Source organism: Saimiri boliviensis, chromosome 11, assembly GCF_048565385.1.
Source record: "Saimiri boliviensis isolate mSaiBol1 chromosome 11, mSaiBol1.pri, whole genome shotgun sequence".
NCBI lineage: Eukaryota > Metazoa > Chordata > Mammalia > Primates > Cebidae > Saimiri > Saimiri boliviensis.
Genome location: NC_133459.1, coordinates 83,197,072 through 83,214,648, shown reverse-complemented (window position 1 = coordinate 83,214,648; position 17,577 = coordinate 83,197,072). Strand labels below are relative to the sequence as shown.

The 17,577-nt window shown below is 37.3% G+C and overlaps 1 protein-coding gene across 5 annotated transcripts in view; it reads left to right on the top strand.

The window, feature by feature from the left end:
* Positions 1–17,577, top strand: part of ZNHIT6 (zinc finger HIT-type containing 6) — a 120,092-nt gene that overhangs the window by 11,158 nt on the left and 91,357 nt on the right. The window lies entirely within an intron of this gene.

Below are 17,577 nucleotides of genomic sequence, written 5' to 3'. Positions count from 1 at the left end.
TAGACATACAAGTACAGTACTGTCTTGGAATAATATCCATGACACGTTCAGTAAAAAAAGAATTGGAGTTTAAAACAATTGTCTGGAAGATAGGAAGCTCACTTTAAATTAGTGGTTCTAAAGCGAGACGCCATCTCTACAAAAAATTTTAAAATTAAACAGTTGTGTTGGTGAATGCCATGATTGCACCACTGCACTCCAGCCTGGGCAACAGAGTGAGATGCTGTCTCTTTAAAAAAAGTTTTTTTAAAAGTAATAAATTAGTGATTCTTTGCCTCTGAACCCCTTTTGGAATCAGCTTAAATATATGAGTTCTATTTGGCATATATATATATAAAATAATATATAATATATATAATAATATATAATATATACAATAATATATTATATAATATAATATATAATATATATTATATATAATTTGTGTCTGTTAGGAAAAATTTCATAGATGAACCATGTTTTTTGTCCCCTCTGGTAGTAGAGTTTGGACTGAAGCTGTTAACCTTGATTAAGGATGTTTCAAGAAATAACTCTTATAATCTTGCTGAACTTTCTTTAAGGGCATTGCATGTTACTTCTAGGACATTACATTACTCTACCCAGTTGTCTCCATGTATGTAACCATGGGAGAAATGTCTCTCTGATCTCTGTTTTTTGTTTTTGTTTTTTTTTTCTGAGACGGAGTCTCACTCTATCACCCAGGCTGGAGTGCAGTGGTACGATCTCAGCTCACTACAACTTCCGCCTCCCAGGTTCAAGCAATTCTCCTGCCTCAGCCTCCTGAGTAGCTGGGACTACAGGCACGCGCCACCATGTCTGGCTAACTTTTTGTATATTTAGTAGAGATGAGATTTCACCGTGTTAGCCAGGATTGTCTCAATCTTCTGAGTTTGTGATCCACCCGCCTCGGCCTCCCAAAGTGCTGGGATTACAGGTGTGAACCACCCCACCTGACCCTGATCTCTGTTTCTTTTAATCAGAAAAGAAAAACTGTTAGTTTTTTTCTGAAGCCAAACAAAATATGGTGGCTTCAAATGCCAGCTCTGAATGTTTACTAGTTTTGTGGCTTTATATCTTTAGTTCATTTTCCTCATCAGTAAAATGTACAAAAGTGTAGTCTACCTACATTTTTTTTGCTTTTAAACATTTTTTTCAGACCTGCTTTTTAGGATCATTTTGTTCTCCTTTTTAAGATTTCTTTAGTGAAGGTCTTATAAAAATATGCTTTTTCAGTTTGTATCTTAAAATATCTTTCTTTCATCTTATTTTCTTACTTTTTTGTTTTGTTTTGCTTTTTGAGACAGAGTCTCACTCTGTTGCCAGGTGCCAGGCTGGAGTGCAGTGGTGCGATCTCGGCTCACTGCAACCTCCGCCTCCCGGGTTCAGGCAGTTCTGCCTCAGCCTCCTGAGAAGCTAGGATTTTAGGCATGCGCCAACACGCCTGGCTAATTTTTGCATTTTTGGTAGAGACGGGGTTTCACTGTGTTGGCCAGGCTGGTCTCGAACTCCTGATCTTGTGATCCCCCTGCCTTAGCCTCCCAAAGTGCTGGGATTACAGGTGTGAGCCACTGCACCTGGCCTTTAACTTTCAATTTTATAGATTAGTTTTGCCTATTTAAAGTTTTTTCCAATATTTTATTATGAAAAATTTGAAAAATAAAATTGAAAATGTGTAGTGAATTCTCATATACCTATCACCTAAATTCTGTCATTAATATTTTACAATAATTGCTTTATCAGATATTTATCCATACATTAACCCATTTTATTTTTGGTACAATTCAGACTAAATGCACTCATCCCTCTACTGGGCCCAGAATACTTAAGCATCGTTAAATAGAGTCCCATGGTTTGCATTTTTTTTCTTTTGATGTAAAATTTACGCACAATGAAATGCACAAATCTTAAGTATATACATTTGCTGAGTTTTGACAAATACATGCACCTGTGTAATCCAGTCACTGTGAGTAAATACAACATTACCATCACCCCAGAAAGGTTTTTCTTGTAAGTTCCTCTCTTCCTTAGAGACAGCCTGTCCTTCTTCTTCCTGTACATTTCTTTTGCCTGTTTTAAAATTTCATATAGTCAGACAGTTCATTCTTACTTTTGTTTTTTGTTTGTCTGTTTTTTACTTTTTAAAAAACAGAGTCAGGGTCTTCCTATGTTGCCCAGGCTAGTCTTGAACTCCTGGCCTCAAGCAGTCCTCCTACTGTGGCCTCCCAAAGTACTGGGATTACAGGCATGAGCCCCTACACCCAGCCCCTTTTGAATGATAATTTGGCTTCACATCAAATATCTTCATATCAAATATTTTAGAACTCAGTCCATTTATATAGTCCATTGTCTTCTCACTGATTTTGCCACTCTTGAGAACACTATTTTCTTTCTTTCTTTCTTTCTTTCTTTCTTTCTTTCTTTCTTTCTTTCTTTCTTTCTTTTCTTTTCTTTCTTTCTTTCTTTCTTTCTTTCTTTCTTTCTTTCTTTCTTTCTTTCTTTCTTCTTTCTTTCTTTCTTTCTTTCTTTCTTTCTTTCTTTTTCTTCTTTCTTTCTTTCTGAGATGGGGTCTCACTATGTTTACCAGGCTGGAGTACAGTGGCTATTCACAGACATAATCCCACTACTGATAAGCACAGGAGTTTTGACCTGGGCCACTTCACCCCTCCTTAGGCAGCCTGGTATTCCCCTGCTCCTGGAGGCAACCTGGTGGTCCCCCACTCCCAGGAGGTCACCATAGTGATGCCGAACTTAGTGGGGACACCTGATCAGCATAGCGCACTAAAGCCCAGAACTCCTAGGCTCAAGCGATCCTCCCACCTCAGCCTCCCTAGTAGCTGGGACTGCAGGCATGCACCACTGTAGCCGGCAACACTGTTGTTTTATACACTCTTCCTTCTTTTCTCTTCTGATTGCTTTGAAAGTCTTCAATTTTTTCTTTGGAGTTCTGCAGTTTTTATGATGTGTCTCAGTGTGATTTCTTTTTATTTTTATTCCTTGAGATTTGTTGTGCTCTCTAAATATGACAATTCTGGAAAACTAATCAGTTACCTTAATCTTTTTGTCTTTGCTAAGTTCCAAGTAACTTATTTTGCTATATTGTCCAAGTCACTTTCTCTACTCAGTTGTCTTATTAATCATAGTTTTAGCCTGTGCACAGTTTTTTAGTTTTTTTTCCTGAAAGTTGTTTCTTTCCCAAATCTTTCCCTTCTTTTAGATAGAATCGTATTCCTTGCTCACTCACATTTTAAGCTTCCTTTTTTCCTTTAGTAATTTAAAGCATTTATTATCTGTATCAATAATCCCAGTATCTGAAGTTGTGTAAGTCTGGTACTCCTGTCTGCTCTTTCTGCTGACTCTTGATTATGGTATCTTGTTTTCTTGTTTTTTTTCCCTAATATGCTATTGTGAACTCATTTTCTACTGTTATCATTCATCTGGGCTTCAAATAGAAGATAGCATGCATGTGTTTATGTCAGATATTCATTGGCACCAGTCCAGGACCCTCTTTAATTTCTTAGCCTGAAGTTTCTCAGGTTATACTAGTAGTAATAATTTTAACCCAAAACTCATTTGAGGAAGCTATAGTTAGGTATTATCAATTGAAGTGTTCTCTCTCCATAGAACACCAAGCTGAGATCAACAAGTTTCCTAATTTCTCTTTGCTAGAGGGTAGGATTTTTCTAGTTCATCCTTTTCCTGTTTTTATGCAGTGTTCACAGTTTGAGGTCTCCAGGTTGCTCAAGACGGTATCTAATGTCACTTAGTGGCTGTGGAAACAAAAGCTGGTACCAAGATTATCAAAGGCCTCTAGAATAGGTAGTTTCAGCTTTTCAGTATGGCTTTTAGCTCGAGTTTTCTCTTACTTGCTGATGAGCTCATTATATTTGTTACGTTTCTCCAAGATTTTTTTTTTTTTTTTTTTTTTTTTTTTTGAGATGGAGTCTCTCTCTGTCATCCAGGCTGGAGTGCAGTGGTGCATTCTTGGCTCACTGCAACCTCCAACTCCCTGGTTCAAGTGATTCTCCTGCCTCAGCCTCCCGAATAGCTGTGATTACAGGCATATGCCACCACGCCTAGCTAATTTTTGTATTTTTAGTAGAGACGAGGTTTCACCATGTTGGCCAGGATGGTCTCGATCTCCTGACCCACCTCAGCCTCCCAAAGTGCAGGGATTACCAACATGAGCCACTGTGCCCAGCTCTCCAAGATTTCTTAATGTGTGCTGTTGGGAAGGTTTTCAAGTTATCTCCTCTACCATGTTGCCCTAATTGTTTAAGTGTTAGGGCCGGGCATGGTGGCTCATGGCCTGTAATCCCAGCACTTTGGGAGGCTGTGGTGGGCAGATCATCAGGTGAGGAGTTCAAGACCAGCCTGGCCAACATAGTGAAACCTTGTCTCTACTAAAAATACAAAAAGTAGTTAGGTGTGGTGGTGCACACCTATGCTCCCATCTACTTGGTTGGCTGAGGTTGGAGGATTGCTTGAGCCTGGGAGGTTGAAGCTGCAGTGAACCTATATCACACCATTGCACTTCAGCCGGCGTGACAGAGCCAGACCCTATCTCAAAAATAAAATAAAAATAAGATATAAAAAATCAAATAATTGGCCCCAGTATAAAGGTAAGTATCTGGAAAGCATGATCACTGTTTGTTCAACTAGCAGTTTTACTTTTAGAAATTTGTCTAATAGAGATACCCATACATATGGTAAATGAAGTATCTACAAGGATATTCAGTACAGCTTTGTAATACCAAGAGTAGTACACATCTAAATGTTCATGGATCGTAGACTGCTTAAATAAGTTATAGTATGCCTTTACAATGGAAAAAGAATGAGGCAGATTTAAATGTACTAATATTGAATGATTGCTGGAAATATTAAGTGAATAAAGGTAGATGTAGAACCATGTTCATTGTATGCTACCATTGTATTAAAAATAAAATTTACATGTATATGTTTACATGCTTATATTGTAAATTGGTAACTATAGTTACCTTCAAAGAAGGAAATTAGGTGGAGGGGGACAGGGATGGTAATTGTATATCCTTTTGGACCTTCTTTTTTTTTTTCTTCTTACTCTTTTGTACCTTTTTGAATTTTAGACTATGTGCATGTATTGTTGACATTAAATAAATGAATTTTTAGAAATAATTTTAAGGCATTGATAGATGTAGGCAGGATTATTATACCTATTGGGTTGTAAATTTAATCTTTGAAAAGTATTCTGGTTCGGGTGTGGTAGCTCATACCTGTAATCCCTGCACCTTGGAAGGCCAAGACAGGCAGATCACTGGAGTCCAGGTGTTCGAGGCCAGCCTGAGCAACATGTTCTAACCCCATCTCTACAAAAAATATAAAAATAAACCCGGCATGGTAGGGTATGCCTGTAGTCCCAGCTTCTCAGGAGGATAAAGTGGGAGGATCGTTTGAGCCCGGTAATTGGAGGTTGCTGTGAGCGATATCACACCACTGCACTTCAACCTGGGTGACAGAGAAAGACCCTGTCTCAAAAAAAAAAAAGTATTCTGACACCATAATAGGAAATTACATGTTTTTTTATCTATGGCTGTCGCCACTGTTTTTCAGTGGTCTTTTATTGTTTCGTTACAGGAAGCCAGGAATATCAAACCTGTAGACTATATTGGTTGTTCCTGGGTAACATGTCTGATCTGGTTGTTTGAGTCCTTTATATTTTTCTGGCTCTTTTGGTCAGAGGTCAAGTGTAGAGGGAATGTACCTGGACTTGTCATTTAGAAAAATGAGTTGAAACTAAGCGATCAATCCCTCCCCAGTATCTTTAGCTTCATTCCAGGCTTGGACTCTTTTGTGTGAACTAACCACTCATTCCTCAGGTATGGATCCAATCTTTAACCTTCTTATCCCCCCATTTGTCTCCAAATGATATTGGTCCTCAGTTCTAAGCAATCCAGTTCTTCTACTTACCATTCTTCTACCACTAACAGCTTAGAACTAAGAGTCTTTAACTTTTCAATCCATCCTTTTGACCTAGGGTTCTTTAGCTCTGTGTATGTCTTTCTGTCTTATACTTTTAGCATGATGATAATAGAGGTGTGCCTATTACCAGCAACAGTGTGAATTAATATTTAAGAGCTTCAATTCTGTTTCAGAAGCTAGCCACTAGGTGTCCCTCTTGTAAAGAAATAACAAACCTTTTATGAATTCAAAAATTACTTTTTGTTCTTTGGATAAAATTACATCATCCTAATTATATTGCAGTGATATACCCATTTACCCCTGTATAAATGTCAATAGCACGGTTTTCTTGAACAGTTATGTGGTAATGTACTTCTAAAAGCACAGGACTTTTTTTTTTTCATGGTATCCTATAAATATAAGTAGTTTGTACTTTGCTGCAAATTGGCTTTAGAAAAGAGTAAAGGAAAATGAAATGATGGGTTTAGCAGTTGTGGTCATGGGAAGACAAGTGGATTTTAATGTGAGCTGTGGGGGATTATATAATAGGTGCCAGTACAGACTTGTCAGCTGATTGAAATGTTTTGCTCTGTGGTTTCTCTGCCATAATAGCTTTGATATGGTTTGATGGAAGAATTTCAGAACAACAGCAAGGACTTAGAAAAACAGTGTAAAAGAATAGAATCCTAATGGTTCCCCAGTTGGGCCTTTACTTACTGCAGCCGTGCAGACAGTGGTAAGGGAGTTCTTGTGACATAGTATCACAGAGGGTGTAACTTTCCACAGCAGTAATTAGCCAGCATTCATAGAAATGGAAAGCCAAACACGTGATCATCTTGAGGTCCCTGAACTGATTCAGTTAAGGAAGCCTTTTCCCAGTCACCAAGTTGATACTTTGTGATAGGCCTCTAAAATGTGTCCCTTTCTTACTCTTTCCTTGACTGCAGCGTTTATCAGCTGTGGTGTCCTATGCAGGCCATTCTTGTCTCACTCGGGACGGTTGAGGAACCCCCATGCCTCCTGGGTTCAAGTGATTCTCCTGCCTTAGCCTCCTGAGTAGCTGAGATTACAGGCAAGCCCCACCACACCTGGTGAATTCTTGTATTTTTACTAGAGACAGGGTTTCACCATGTTGGCCAGGCTGGTCTGGAACTCCTTACCTCAGGTAATCCACACATTTTGGCCTCCCACAGTGCTGGGATTACAGGCATGAGCCACCGTGCCTGGCCTTGAGACAGAGTCTCTCTCACTCTGTCACCCAGGCTGGAGTGAGTGGTGCCATCTCAGCTCACTGCAGTCTCCACCTCCAGGGTTCAAACGATTCTCATGCGTCAGCCTCCCGAGGAGCTGAGACTATAGGCGTGTGTCATGCCTGGCTAATTTATATGTTTTTAGTAGAGGTGGGGTTTCACCACATTGGCCAGTCTTGTCTAACTCCTGACTTTAGGTGATCAGCCTGCGTCAGCCTCCCAAAGTGCTGGGATTACAGGTGTGAACCAGCGCACCCAGCTTGGCTATTAGATACACCTCTCTAAAACTCTTTTTTTACTGTAATGATCGTTTACTCAGAATCCTTTAAGCTTCTGTTCCCACAAGAGTTATTAGCTCAGAGATATCTCAATTGGCCCTAGGGAGCATTGCCCAGTAGATGACATTTGTCATCTTATTTTTTAGTCTTATACTGTCTGTACCACGTTCTATAGTCTGAGGTTAACTCCTTCTTATCCCCCTCATTTGAAGTTGCTACTTCTCAGGCAGTTGGAAATATAATTCAAGTATTCCTCATTAAACAAAACAGAATAAATCTTCATTATATGTGCCTTTTAAAGGAGGAATAATAATATAGTTAATGTTTCTTGAATGTTTATTTTTTATTAAACATAACAAAATTTAATTTAATCTTCGTTAGTAAGAAAGTTTTCTTGGCAAGTTACTTATTTCCCTGTGGCTATTGCCTTATCCGTAAGAAGGAGACAGTAATAGTACCAGTTTTATATATAGTGGTTTTTAGTTTAGAGTGCATGTCAAAATTAACTGTGAGACGATTTCAAAATGCGGAAATGCAGATACCTGGGCTTGATCAGCAGAACTTCCTAATTTATAGAGTCTTAAGAAATCTTTACTTTTTTTGGTTTTGGTTTTGGTTTTTGAGGCAGAGTCTCAGTCTGTCGCCCAGGCTAGAGCACAGCGGCACAATCTGAGCTCACTGCAGCCTCTGCCTCCTGAGTTCAAGCAGTTCTTCTGTCTCAGCCTCCCGAGTAGCTGAGATTACAGGCAAGCCTCACCACTAATTTTTGTATTTTTAGTAAAGACAGGGTTTCACCATGTTGGCCAGGCTGCTCTCGAACTCCTGACCTCAAGTGATCTGCCCACCTCGACCTCCTAAAGTGCTGGGATTGCAGGTGTGAGCCACTATACCTGGCCAAGGACATCTTTACTTCTAGAAAGCTCCAGATGATTCTGATGTTTATCTCTACCTGAAAAACACTGATCTGTGAGCCAATAAGTCACTGACTTTAATCTCAATTAATTTATCGAGTGGGGAGACAAGACTGCAGACTCTTAAAACATAGTATAGTTAGTGCTGTGATGGAGTACTCATGGGGTATGGTAGCACAGAGGAGGGCTCCCTGTCGTAGCCTTTGGAGAGAAGTGTTACTCACTGAGAGCAGGGAACAGGAAAGACTTCCTAGAGAAGATAGAATTTGAACATGTTTTTAAAGAATGAGGAATATTTTTTAAGTCTAGGTTTTTATCTAGATGGAGGGAAAGATGGTTCTGGTGGCGAGAATATCAGATGCAAAAGTGTAGTGTAGCAAAGTTAGCACAACGTAAGTAGTTTGGTGTGCCTAAAAGCTAGAGTGGGGTTGGTAAGTGATAGATGAGGCTGGAGAGAGGCCCATTCTGCCATGCCAGGGAGTTTAGGTAGAGTCATACTTTGAGCAGGAAATCTTTCTGTTCGTGTGAGTGATCCATATCTGAAAGTGGATCTTTATATATAGTCTCTCTCTACCTGATTTCCTAATGTATTCAACTAAATGTTCCCAAGCTGTTCACCGTTCTAAATCCTAGAATGTCTTTTTCTTTGATATTTTCTAGCCATCTGTGGAAAATACTCATCTTCTCTATTACATCTCTTTTGCCTAGGTTCCTATAGTGCATGTTCTCCACAGTTAATATGGAACAGATGCTGGCATTTAGTGCTGGTATTCATTTTTGGTATGCATATATCTGTTCTCCTTTCTACTTTCTAGCATTTCTTAGTAGGGGCTCTATTGGCATTTTTGAATGGGACAGTTTTTTTGTTGTTGTTGTGTGGGACTTTCCCATACATTGTAGGAATTTCCCATTCTTCGTCCCCTACCTTCTAAATCCCTCAAATACTCCCTAGTCTTGGAACAGCCAAAACTGCCCAGCCATTTCCAAATGTCCCCATACTCCCAGCCACTCTCAATTGAGAACTGCTTAAGTACTCAAGTATTCATCAATTATTGAAGGTAAAAAGGTTCTTTTTCATTTCATTTCAGTCTTCACCTGCTATATTCATTTTCTTAACATATTTTCTACTAAAGCCAATACCACATAGTTAACCTGTTTCCTATTGTTTTCATGAAGTAGTGGTACTAATTTTTAAAAAGGCAAAAATATATAACTATTACTTTCCAAAGTATTTACATAATGATGTGAGACATAAAATTATGGTTTTCATTCTCCCAAATTATAGTCATTTTAATCTATACCAAGTAACTAAACAGATCCTTTGTATTCATGCTTCCAAAAAAAAACTTATGGTACTAATCCTAATAAAATAGATGATTTTTATAAGGAATGATTCCATTTATTTTTGAGAGACTTTAAATTTTCATCTTGGAATACATTCTAAAAGATTAAATGCCTGTGAATGAGAGATTATGTAGATACTTTATAGATTTTGTATTTTTCTTGAAAAGTTCAAAATTTGGTAGATTTTGTTTCAACTTTAAAATAATATTTTATAGCTGACAGTAGAACAAAATTTTTTGCTGAAATTTCATAAGGTATTATTTGCTGCTTCCAGGTGTCATACAAGTTGACAGGTTTCGTGTCTCTTCCTTTTCTATTGCTTGTAAATGAAAGAGAAACATAGAAGAAAACTTAATCGCTTGTATCAGTTAGGATGCTTTATATTGCATGAAATAGAATGCCCAGTTTAAACAGATTTGAACTATATTAAAAGGACATTTTGGCTCTCATAACTAATGTTCAGAGGTAGATGGACTTCAGTAGATACAACAACTCGGTTATGCCATCAAGGACCCTTTTACCCTCTTTTTTTTTTTTTTTTTTTTTCTGATGCTTCATTGTATCTTGTATGGTGTCTGTAAGTCTCATAGTCATAGGATGTTGCTGGTAACAGTTTGGGTTATAGTAGATATCCACACAGAGTGCTTCTCTCCCAACATTACTGAACAGAAAACCTGAAATTCGCTATGATTAAGCTGCCTACGTAATCTGCCCAGTCTGGAGCCATTGTGTCCCGGAAAGATTGATTTTCTTAGGTTATAAGGTACACCCCTAGAGGGTAGCCATAGAGTCCATTCATTAAAGTATGGTTATAGATTATGAAGGATGGTGGTGAGAGGTAGGGAATGATTGCTAAGTAGATAGTCAAAATGTCTACTATGTCTCTTAAAAGTGATTTTAAAATATAGAGACAAATATTTAAAACAAAAAGTAACTGAGATACGCTTGAATTAACAGTACAGAAAAATACATGGTTTATTTTTGAACTTTCAATTCTAGAAAGCTCATAATAATATAGCAGATTAGAGTGTGGACTCTAGAGTTATGAGGAAGTACTGCCTGGGCTCAAATCCCGGCCAGCTCTGCTGCTTTCTAGCTGAATAATGACCTTGGAGGAGTGACTTTTTCTCTCTACCTTAGTGTTTTCATCTGTAAAATGAAATAATAATAACATTTACCTCAAAGAATTACAAGAATTAAATGAGTCAATACATAAAAAATATTTAAGAACTATGTCTGACATATGCATTTAAAATAAATTATTGTTATTTACTATTGCTACTTGCTAGTGCTCTCTGGTAAAACAATTTACTGGTAGTTTTTATAACCTGTAGACATTTCTAATGTAATTAGTGATACAGGATTCTGAAAACAGACATGTGGAATGTCTAGCTTTAGCTTACCTCATGGAGTCACCTGTGTTTAAAAATCAGAAGTAAATATTTTAAGCATGTTTGAACTGACATGATATATCAATGTGATTCTCAAAAGTACTTGGAAATACTTCTCTTAATAACTATAAACAAGGGCTAAAAAGCTAATATCCTGAATATACTATGGAAACACTTATTAGGAGAGTTAAGTAGCAGGATGATAAATCTCCCTGTGAGCCCTTCATTTCACTCTTCTTTAAAACCTTTGTTGTTGGTGCATTAATTACAAGATAGAATCTATACTGCTTAACAGCATTCAGGGCCCTTTCTAATCTGGTATTAATGTGTCTAATTTCATCTCTAGCCACTAAACACTAAGTTTATGTGAATAGAGTTTGCTTATAAAATCACAGCAAAATACTGTTTAGAGACACCGTCAGTATTTGAAAATAACAATAACATTTTTGAGTACTGTGTTCTAAATGCTTTTTTTTTTTTTTTTTTTTTTTTGAGATAGAGTCTTACTCTTGTTACCCAGACTAGAGTGCAGTGGCACAATCTTGGTTCACCACAGCCTCCACCTACTGGGTTCAAGTGATTCTTCTGCCTCAGCCTCCTGACTACTCAGTCCTACCTACGTAGGACTCTAGGCGAGCACCACCACTCCTGGCTTTTTTTTTTTTTTTTTTTGAATTTTTTTTATTTTTATTAGAGATGGGGTTTTACCATGTTGTCCAGGCTTGTCTTGAACTTCTGACCTCAAGTGTTCCCCCTATCTCCACCTCCCAAAGTGCTGGGATTGCAGGCATGAGCCACCATGCCCTGTCTTTAAACTCTTGATATATTATTTATTCATTTAATTGTGATAGCAATACCGTTTTTATCCCTGTTTTACTATGAGAAACCTGAGGTACAGAGAGATTGTCTCTTGCTGAAGAACATGTTAAGAAATAAAATATTAAAGTGGTATTCAAACACAAGGTCCATTTAACCTCTCCCCATCCTGCCTCTCAACCTTATAGTATAATGAGCCTTCTCGCTATGTACAGTGTCAATAAAGAACAGGAAGCTTTCATATGAAAATTGTGAAATGGAAGGAAAAATGTAGTGCCCAACATTGGTGATTGACTTATTGCCCTAAAAAGAAGTCCTTCTTGGACTTAACCCCTTGTTTCTCTTTGTCCTTAATGTCTAGTAAGCTCTCGTTAGTGTTCTTTTGGTGTGTGTTGGTTTATTAGTGTTGGAGTGGGATGATAATTGGCAATTAAAAAAAAAAAGAACAAATATTCAGGCTTCTTTAAACTTTGTATTAGAAATCTTAATTCTTAGAGTTTAACCTCCATTTCCAACTCTTAGTTGTGGCATATTTCATAGGAAGATAGCTTTGAGACTATCAAAATGATTAGATAAGTAACCCTGGTTCTGGTTGGGTACTAGTTTCTAAGATAAGAAAGAGAAATATTTTTTTTTTCTTAAAGGGGGGGGCAAAAGAGAAATCTTAAATGAATACTTCTAATAGTGAAATATTTTTTAAGTTTAAAAAGAATGTTAAAATTATTCCTGTCCTTTCTATCATGACCATCCTTATGTGCCCCATGGAAGCATCTTTGGCTTTATTGATTTTAAAAGTAGCAAATCAGCCAGTCTCACACCTGTAATCACAGCCCCTTGGGAGGCCAAGGCAGGAGGATCACTTGAGTTCAGGAGTTGGAGACCACCCAGAGCAACGTAGCGAGACATTGTCTTTACTAAAATTAAAAAATAACAACCAGCTGTGGTAGCTACTTGGGGGCCTGAGGCAAGAGGATCACTTGAGCCCAGAAAGTCAGGGCTTCATTGAGCCCTATCTTGCCACTGCACTCCAGCCTGGGCGACAGAGTGAGACCCTGTCTCAAAAAAGGAAAAAACCCACAAGTCATTATATGGAAGATTTATTTAATACAGACATATTTGTAGGTAAAAATTAAGTCAAGACTTTTTATAATGTCAAAAAATAATCATAGCTAAAAGTTTGGAGTATGGCCTTCATATTCGCCACTGTATATATAAACCTGTGTTTTAAATATAAAGGCCATCATTCAACATGTACATTTTTCTACGTCAGTAAAGTTCTGTCTCATCTTTTATCACTACTTAAAATTCATTATGTAGATCTACCATAATTTATTTATTTATTTTTTTATTTATTTATTTTTTTTTGAGACGGAGTTTCGCTCTTGTTACCCAGGCTGGAGTGCAATGGCGCGATCTCGGCTCACCGCAACCTCCGCCTCCTGGGTTCAGGCAATTCTCCTCCCTCAGCCTCCTGAGTAGCTGGGATTACAGGCACGCACAACCATGCCCAGCTAATTTTTGTATTTTTAGTAGAGACGGGGTTTCACCTTGTTGACCAGGATGGTCTCGATCTCTCGACCTCGTGATCCACCCGCCTCAGCCTCCCAAAGTGCTGGGATTACAGGCTTGAGCCACCGCGCCCGGCTACCATAATTTATTTAATCAACTTTCTGATGATGTGATTTAGGTTGTTTCTAAATTTTTTTTTTTTTTTTTTTTTTTTTTTTTGAGATGGTGTTTCACTCTTGTTACCCAGGCTGGAGTGCAGTGGCACGATCTTGGCTCACCACAGCCTCCGCCTCCTGGGTTCAAGCGATTCTCCTGCCTCAGCCTCCCGAGTAGCTGGGACTACAGGCATGCACTACCATGCCCAGCTAATTTTTGTATTTTTAGTAGAGACGTGGTTTCACCTTGTTGACCAGGATGGTCTCAATCTCTGGACCTCTAAATTTTTTTTTCTAATATAATTACTTGACCAATTATCCTTAGGATAAATTATTTCTGGGAATAAAAACTATTAAGGCAAAAATATACAATTTTTGAATTATAAAATTTTATTTATAACTTTTATGAAATTGAACTAGAAGCTTACACCAGTTTATAATCCAGTTTGTATTCCAACCAGAAGCTTGCACCAGTTTTTATTCCAGCCAACAATGAAGTGTCCATTTTGCCACACTGCCTTAGCATTTCTAATTTTAAAAACATTTCTGCAAACCTGATAGGTAAAAATATTTTATTTCTATATTCATTTCTTTGGTTATTAATGAATTTGAACATCTTATTGTAACATTAGAGCAATGTCATTTAAAAGGAACTAATGATTTTTGATTTGCATCTTTTTTCTTGGGGTTATGGTAGCATTCCCCATACGAAAATTTGCAATTTGAAGTTATGAAGTCAAAACAATAATTGAGATTATGGGTTTAGCACCTCTTTCCTTAAATGTGTGTGTTCATCCACATACTTTCTTGAAATTGTGGGAAGAGAATGATCCTTTTTTTTTTTTTAACAGACCACAGAGAGACTGATCCTTAACAGTTTCTAGTAAGCAAGTGTTGGAAATAGATCTGTGTTAACTCAGTGAAATAAGTATAAATTATTTGTTTTCCTCATTTAATACAAGTGCCATCTAAGTATTTTTCAACCTTTTTAAAATTGCCTCCAAGGGGCTTTCTGCCATGATACTTTGATACCATAGAAACACTGTTTATCTGTTGCATACAGTAGCCCTTTGTAGGGCCCCAAATGTTTTAACAGCTAAGATTTTGATGGTCCTTCAGAGAACCAGTTTTTTTCTTCTTAGAGACAGTGCTGCTGTCATTGAGAATGCACATGTGTATTGATATTTGGGGGAGGAGAGGGAAGAGAGGGAAACAGCTTTACTATGCATGAACAGTTACCTGGATTTCATAGGACTCATAAGAGGTTAGTGTTTCTGTTGCTTTGTCAGATTGTCCAGAAGGGAACATTAGGATTAATAGTTGCTACAGTTACTTCACCAGTCTTATCACCCAACTCTCAACATGGTATCTTAGAGTCCCTAAGTTACCTAAAATATTCTAGGTATAGTAATGCCATTTTTGAGAATGTTGCTATGCCAAGGACATAGTGACATAATTGTAGTTGAAGACATTTTGTTGAATTTAGGGAACAATAGCCCGAATGCATTAGGAGTCATTGTAAATGTTCAGACCTTTATCCTTGTGGTTCTCAAACAGTGATGATTTTGCCTCCAGCAGGACATCTGCAATTTTGGTTGCCACAACTGGGTGCATGAGTGTTCCTAGTGGCATCTAGAGGGTCGAGTCCTAGGATGCTACTAAACATCCTGCAGTGCAAAGAACAGAGTCCCCCATTGCAAAGAATTACCTAGTCTAAAGTACCAGCACTGAGAGACTGATAAACCCTGCTCTGTCTTAGTGATTGTACTTCTTGGAATCTAGCTTTAGAAAATCATTCAAGTAATATTGCTAGGATTTTGGTGTATGTGTATTTTTTTAAGTGGGACGTATACTTTGTATACGTAATTATGAAAAATGGGAAACAAATTTAATTTGAGTTGTAAGAACAACACATATCAGGACCTAGAGTAATTTCAGCAACACTGAAGAATTGCACACCATTTGAGAGAAAATTAACTCACCCATTTCAGCAATTTCTTTTTTGAAACAGTATCATTCTGTCATCCAGACTGAAGTGTAGTGATGCAGATGCAGTTCACTGCAGCCTTAACCTCCTGGGCTCGGGGGATTCTCCCACTTCAGCCTCCAGAGTAGCTGGGACTATATAGGTGTTCGCCACCATGCCTGGCTCATTTTTGTATTTTTTGTAGAGATGAGGTGTCACCATGTTGCCCAGGCTGATCTCAAACTCCTGGGCTTAAACAGTGTGCCCACCTTGGCCTCCCAAAGTGCTGGGATTTACAGGCTTTAGCCACTGTGCCCAGCCTCAGCAGTTCTTTCTATGACACTCTTCAACTTCTGTTTGCTGACCTTGGGTTAAATACAGTATAGAGAATCATCTACCATTATCAATAGCCCTTTATTTCTTAGAAGAAATAAAAGTATCTCAAAAATGCAGCAATTTGTAAATGAGTTAAATTTAGTATGGGTGCATTGAATGTTCTTTATATTATTCTCTTTTTCTGTGTTTTTGAAATATTGCACGATCCCATTTTAAAAGTATTGTACTTTTCAAATTTGTTCATGTTTGAGCTGAGGCCATTTATATCAATAGTTTAGCAATGTATATGTAATAAAATAGCAATGAATGACTGTTACAACTAGAGCTAGTTAACAACAGCAAATAAAATTATTTCCAAGGGCTTTTTTCTCTGTTTGGAATGTTAAGTACTTTCTGAACGTATTCAGGGTGTACTAAATGTTAAAAGGCAAATGGTTTTTGAAGTTTCTTGAGCAATAATTGGGGTGATTGAGTATGGCTTATAGTTCCATAAGATGGCAAGTTGGTGATCCTTTTTTCTCTTCTAAGTTAATGTGGAAAAACATACATTTAGGAAGAAACTATATTATGCATTAAGATTTTAAAAATCAGTTTATTTCTTATTTTAAAAATGTCTCTCATCCTCTTCATAATGCTATTATGGTATGCTTATTTCACAAATAATGAATATTGCAAAATGTTTTGTTTTGGAAGAATTATTTATTACTTAAAACCTAGTACCTGTTGCATTTGCATTCAAATTTTTAAATGTTTTTTCCTCTGAGATTTTAGACATCTGGCCTTTAGATTAGGAAAGGGTACTTTTCAACTTTGTTCCCAATAAAAATAAATAGTAAACTTAACATGATTGTTTTTATAAGACAAGCGGCACTATCAACATATGTATAATTAAGCCTGGCTTTCTCTAGCTTGTGCCAAAACTGTCTTGTTATTAAAGAAAACTCCTTTATGCAGATCTCTGATAACTTATTTTAATGGAAGGAATTTTACTTGAGTTTATGGCCATTGCCTTCTGACAAAATCTTTACTAAATTATATAAGTGTTTGATGAAAGATACTCTATCAGATTGTATTAAAAGAAAATTATTTTGGATTTTGGGGTCCTACTGCTATGGAATAGATTTTAAGGAGATGCTGGTAGTCATTAATTTGCTCTACTGGATTGTTAGAAATTTCTTCTAAGTAAAGAAAACATTGTATAAAATCATCATGTAGTGAAGACATTTAAATTTCTGTAATGGATTCAATATTTTGAGCATTTGATTTTTTTTCTAAAAAGGAAGCATGTCAATGTCTCTAAATTTAGATACATTAAATATAGTCATTTTTCTAGAATCAGGCATTTAGTGAATTATTGCTGTTGATCCTGTGTCAAACCAAAGTTTAGACCTGAAAGCATAAAGACTGTAGCTCAAAGTGCCTTCTGCTTAGCAACCAGCTTGTTGTCTACTGTTTTGCTACTGAATGCACGTACTCATGCCTCAGAAGTGTATCTGCAGCCAGCTGGACTCAACCGGACAATACTTCATTCACCTAATTTCCAGACTAGTCAAGCAAAGACATCAGCTCATTGTATTTAGTCATGAGGAAATTTATTTGTAAACTTCAAATAGTAGCACACTGCTCTCAAAAGCCCCTGAACTATGAGAAATTGCCTTCTAATTCAGAAATGTGAAGTCCTTGGAAT